This window comes from Lutra lutra, chromosome 8, assembly GCF_902655055.1.
Source record: "Lutra lutra chromosome 8, mLutLut1.2, whole genome shotgun sequence".
In the NCBI taxonomy this organism is placed as follows: domain Eukaryota; kingdom Metazoa; phylum Chordata; class Mammalia; order Carnivora; family Mustelidae; genus Lutra; species Lutra lutra.
The window spans coordinates 24,239,089-24,245,702 of NC_062285.1; positions in this window are offsets into that span (position 1 = coordinate 24,239,089).

Below are 6,614 nucleotides of genomic sequence, written 5' to 3' on the forward strand. Positions count from 1 at the left end.
GCAGGAAATATACCTTTTTACCTTGTGTCTACAGCACTTAGCACCAATATCTGCTATCAGTGCTCTAAAACATTTCTAGAATAAATGAATGAATATACCTATGTACACAGTAATCATGGGGAACATGAACTTTTGTAATCTGCTTTCATTACAAAGTCCCAGGGTCTTTGTAATGAATTTTTATATCCTCCTATTGAATAGTGTCCATGCAATGTTACTATAATAGTGACCCAAAGTTTTATTCAGTTAGTGGACCATCTCCCAATGTTTAACCATCTCCCCTCCCATCAGGAATACTTATTCACAGATTCCCATGTTAAGAATAACATTAAATTGAATACTTCCATACATGAGGTTTCTTTTGGTTACTTAAATGAATGAACTTAACATGTCTTTGCGTGGTCAAAGCATGTAAAGATTTTTTAGTTCTTAAAAACATATTGTTTCTTCTGAACACAAGATCAATTTGCATTAACCTAAATATACTATTTCCTTCCTAATTCTGTCAGTATTTTAAGATATTTTGGTAATTGCTTTCAAGCAATATTTTAATTTGTATTTCATTAGAACTCATTTATTTGTTGTACACATTTAATTTTGAGTTCTGATATTTATCAAAATTCAATATAGAGCAATTTACTGGTTATACCCTATAAGATATTTAAATACCTGTCACTTCTAGGGTACCTGGGTGGCTCGGTTGGTGAAGCAACTGCCTTCAGCTCAGGTCATGATCTTGGGGTCCTGGGATCAGGGCCTGCATTGGGCTCCCTGCTCAGTGGGAGGGTCTGTTTCTGTCCCCACCCCCACCCCCAACTCATGTTCATGCACACTCGCTCTCTCTCAAATAAGTAAATAAAATCTTTTAAATAAATAAATAAATACCTGCTGTTTCTTTGGCCAGTAATCATGAATCCCAATAAGAAGAACCCCATATTTCCATACTTTCTTTATAGCCTAAAGCAAGCAGTAGGATGAATCCTTCACTTCGCGTTGTATGTCACTCATGCTTCAAAGCCTCGATATAGCTAAAGGCTTACGATGGTTGAAGGGTACCTGCGTATCCCAGATTAAAAAAAAAATGCAAAACCCAATCTGGGATGCAGTCATATCGTAGCTGACCATCAAAGCATCATCCCAGCACAAACTCGTCTGAGAGGGGCATGACCACCAAAACACACACAGAAGGATCTATTCCAGGCCAGCCCCACTGCAACCCTGCACATGTTCACAATGAGGGAGAAAAACATCTTAGCATGCCTTTTATAGGAGTAAAAGGCTTTGTAGTTGTGTGTAGATGTGTGCAGTGAAATCTCGATCTTCTCAACAAATTCTGTTGATTTATCTTTGTAACTTCCAGCCATTTTATATGTAGACACTCAACTGCATCAGTACTTTCTAAACTCAGGGCAGAATTCTGTGACAAGGCGGAATTCCCTTAGGAGTTGCACAAGTTTGTGCCATACTCATGGGTTACCCCTAGAGGATAAGGCACCCTGGTGCCTAAAATACGAAAACCTTGACCTGATATCCATAAGGTCTGATGCTCTTTGCCCCAAATATAGAAGATTTTCTCCTTCAGAACTCTATTGACATGAAAAGGTTGATTTCTTTAGCATGAGATGTTTAAAGTATTGCAACTTTAGACTCCATTGGAAGCTGAGTAAAACCATAAGCCCCCAGGGATGCTGAAGTCAACAGCAAGTGTAGAACGGCCAGTGTGTGTAAAGTACAACTCTGCTTGGCCATGTTAAACTCTCCCTGACCCCACCCCCAAAATACCATCTGCCTGACACACTGCCTTTCAGAATTGTTTATGAGCAAGTTCTCTGTTATTTATGACTGTTGGCCAAAATCCACATGGAAATGTAGCTTGGTACTAGTGCCTCTTGACAACAAAAAGTCTTGAATTTAGCTTCTATCGGCACCATGATATGACACAGTGTGGATGTTCTTAATATCTCTGTTGCTTATTTTGATTATGCACTGCGTTGTAGGAACAATCAAGTTATCAGCAAACTGCTGTGCTCTCCAACATGTAGGTAGATTTTATTTTTAAGCAGTAACAGTGGACCTCCTGGTTTTAAATTTTTTTACTTAACTTTTATTCACTTAATTCATTGTAGGGTCAGAGCATATTTAATAATTTTTAATTCTATAAGAATTTTTAATTATTAAAAACTCCATGTTTATTTTGTTTTTTTTTTTTAAAGATTTTATTTATTTGACAGACAGAGATCACAAGTAGGCAGAGGCAGGCAGAGAGAGAGAGCATGGGAAGCAGGCTCCCGGCTGAGCAGAAAGCCCGATGTGGGGCTCAATCCCAGGACCCCAGGATCATGACCTGAGCCGAAGGCAGAGGCTTTAACCCACTGAGCCACTCAAGTGCCCCACCATGTTTCTTTTCTATATTAGCTTCCTAGGGTTGCCATAACAAAGTTGCACAAAGTGGGTAGCTTAAAACAGCAGAAATTTACTGTCACATATTTCTTTAGGCCAGAAGTCTTTAGAGTCCATCCCAATGACCTCATTTTAAAGACCCTATCTCCAAATCCAGGCACATCTCAGATAAAGGGAAGTTATGACTCCAACAAGGCTTTTTGGGAGGACAAAATTAAAATCATAATATCCTCTTTCAAAAATATCTACCATGGAGGACAGTTTGACAAGGTGATGAAGCACATATTAGTTAGAGACAGCCTCAAGCGTTTAAAGAGGGTGTCTTTGTATCAGTCTTTTGATTTCTACCCACACAGGTAATATGCTAGTGTTATCAAGTACTTAATAAATGCATACATATTTATGTTCCCCCTCACTGACTGCCTTCATGCACTATTAGAAATTAAAACGGTTGTACCTGTCATATAATTTACTAGTATGCTCTGTTTTGCAATTTTCTACCACCATCACCAACACACACATTCTCATCCCCCACTTCCCTCCTCTCTTGAAATAACCATCTTATTCTCAAGATTAAGTGGATAGCTGTGGGCTTTGATATGAGAGACTTAGATTCTCTGTTGGTTAGAAACAAAGAGTGCTGCTACTGAGTTAGGGAAGTTCCAGGTAAGCCTCTACCAGGGGATATAGGGTTTGATCCCTAACCATGCTGGTCCACATAGTTCTTAAATCTGCAGTGACTCAGAGCTGAGAAAAAGAGCTACCACCATGGATGACAGAACTGAGAAAATAAAGCAAAGATAACCAGGATTCACTGGGTGCGTGCTGCGTGTGTCACTGAGCCACATATTTGGTGGTAGGAGGAAATTTACCCCCAAAAAAGAGAAGGAAGGAAGAAAGGGAGGGAAGAAGGGAGGGAATAAAAGAAGAAAGAAGGTGGATCCCTCAGTACCTGACAATGGACATAAGCCTGGCCTCACAGTTTGGCCAATGGGCTAAAATCAGAGCCCACTGAGCAGAGCCAGTCTCTTCCTTCTGCTGCACCTGTCTGCTCTTCTCGCCATCTTCCTTCCCAGTGCTTATCAGGGAATCTCCATCAGTGTAAATGTGGGGTACTGGAGATTCTCCTTTGCCCACTACCCACGCTCACCCCACACTCAGCTTTGGGAGTCTGTCCAAGCTGGCAAGCTGCAGGCATCAGCTGACCTGATGGGATTTCATCATTGAGAAAAGCTGCAAGGATAGGACAAGGCTCAAGCATGCAACATGAAGAGGATGGCTACTCTGGAGAAAAGAACATCTGGGGGACATTATCTGACTGGAAGTCCCTGAAGGACTATTATGAGAAGGACGAAGTGGAAGTAGGAAGGATTTGGGATGGAATACTAAAGGTAATAACAATGGAAGGGCACCTGGGTGACTCAGCCAGTTAAGCATCTGCTTTTGGCTCAGGTCATGATCTCTGGGTCCTGGGACTGAGCCCCACACTGGGCTCCATGCTCAGCAGGGAATCTGCTTCTCCCTCTCCTTCCCCTTCTGCTTCTCCCCCTGCTTGTGCTCTCTCTCTCTGCCTCTTTCTCAAATAAATAAAATCTTTTTTTAAAGTAATAACAATGGAAATGCATTAATCTTGCCCTCTGTGTCAAACCCTCTGCTAAGTGCCTTCTACACATTTTTTATTCAATTCCCACAACTACCATATGAGGAAGATATGAGGATTATTCCTGTTTTCTGGATAAGTTGAGGTCTAGATGCAGTGAGTAGTTTGATGGTCTATACCATAGCTGGTGGCAGAACTAAGATTCAAACCCAGGTTTGCCTAACTCTAAAAGTCAGGGCCAAATTAAGAAAACCTACTCTATTCTATGCAGAGAATAGAGAAGGAAATATTTAAGTAACAGTTAAATGGTTTTTCATGCCTCCATGATCCCTTTTAAATTCTCCCAGAATGGGGCGCCCAGTTGGTTAAACATCTATCTGACTTTAGATTGGGTCCTGATCTCAGGATCCTGGGATGGAGCCCTGTGATAGGCTCCCTGCTCACAGGGAGTCTACTTCACCCTCTCCCTCTGCCCATCCCCACTCACGCTTTCTCTCTCACTCTCTCAAATAAATAAATAAATAATCTTTTAAAAGATGGAGTTAAAAAGAACAAATTCTCCCAGGACTTATTTTAAATTCTAAATTTCATTTTAATTTTAAATTCGCCCAGAATTTATTATTATTAAAAATAATAAGGGCTTCCGGGTATGGAAGTGTGGAGCTGAGCCCTCCACCTAGTTACAGAGTCCAGATGAGAACCACAGAACTCCTGTCCTCTTCTGCTGTGCAAACTCTCTTTAGATTCATGCAAATGAGGAGACATTCTCAACATCCTTCAACACCAAAAAAGTTAGATAGAACTTTTATTTATATGGATAGAGAAACTCATTCTTTAGAACATTCACAAAGATTGAAGCTGACTCCCAAAGCCACAGGGACTTCAGAGTTTGAGAACAGTGTGCTTTAAATAGTTCTCCTCACACTAAAAAGCTACTGGTTAGAAGCCACACGGAGGAATAAACTTAGTTTGTCATATCAAAATATCTAGACATTTCCAGTTTCATTTTAGGGAACTGCAATCTCATATAATGTCCTGCCAAGGCCACAAACCATCGCTGTCTAGTGACCTCATTGCGTAGAAGACAAATCTGATGTTTTGTTTCCATCTTTTGGAAACCAGAGGTAATGAAGGATGAACCCCTGGCGAATAGAACTCCAGTTTAATCCTCAACCTAGGAGGTCTGTTAACTACATCAGCATCAACGTCTGTTCCTATGTAATTCAGGTTCTGTGATGTTGAAATGTTATACTTTATTTTTAAATCAAGATGTTATGTGTACACTTGGAAGAACGAATGTCTCATAACTCACTCCCCTGTTGGACAAACAGCAAGGAAGACTGGGGTCCTTTTGATTTGAACCATGGGTCAAGGAAAGGTAATGATGTGAATTTACCCAGTGCTGTGATGTGAAGCCATCGTGGGGCCAGCGGGCATTTCCTTTGGGCTGGGTAGAAGATAGGGGTATACAGAAGACATTATATTTTCCCTTTAAGTGTTTGGGTCACACTCTGTTCAAGAATTAGTTTTTATCCATAGGTGTTGGAAGGCACGTATGTGACATATGAGTGTGTGTGTCTGTGTAGGAGAGACAGAGAGAATATGTGTGTGTAGAGAGGAGAATCTGTAATGCACACTGGTGGGAAAATCCTTGAAGGGAGCTGCATTGGGAGAGCAGAACGTGCTGTAAAGTCTCCTAAGGAACATTCTGCAAGCCTGGATGCTCAGACATGCAGACACGTCGTGTTATGGGCAGGGATGGGCACCACATGGAGCTCTGGTGAGGGAAAAGTGGCGTTTCCTTCAAGACAGACTGAGACCTGCAGCATGGGGATTAGAAAAGGGAAGCTTTGTAGAGTGACAAAACTGAGGACAGGGGAGCAAGGAGAAACAGGAGTCCCCTACAAAGAGCGTCATCTCCTTGGTGCTCTGCCCAAGGACAATGGGAAAGTAAAGTTTAGCATGAAGTTTCTAACTTCTTTCCCTCCTATGTTGCAGTGCCATTCGGGAATCCCATTTCAGTGGAATTTGACCCATCCTTCGATAGCAGACTGCATGAATGGCCCTAATTCTTCACTCTTCCCCACATCAATGCCCTTTGCCAGGTTGGCTTTGTGGTCCCTCCCATCAAAAGGCTGCCTATCCTTCTCTACCATGATTCTGAGTTTGGCCACATGACATGCTCCGGCCAGGGGAATGTTAGCCAATGGGAAGCTTGCAGGGGCGTGAAAAGATGCAGGTATAATAAAGCTTGCTGTCCAGTAGCTGCTTCATCATCAGGAAGGGGACATGCCAGGGTTAACCTCTTTGTCCCAGGAGGAGGATGACAGACACCTGGAGCAGCACCACCTGCCCCCAAGCCCAGTGTAGATTACCTGACTCTTGTCAACCCATAGACTCAAGAGAGATGATATATATAACAAGTAGCTCGTCTGAAAGAAAGACAAGCTTGCAGGGACCCGAATCCAAAGCCCACTCTTAAACACTATGCTGTGCAGTTCCCGTAGAGGATAAAGGTGCAGGGCAAATAAAAGGAAGTGTGACATGCCCTGACACCTTATCTCCACATTAGCTTGTATGCAGGGAGTAGTATCCACTGAGGGAGCCACGTCCA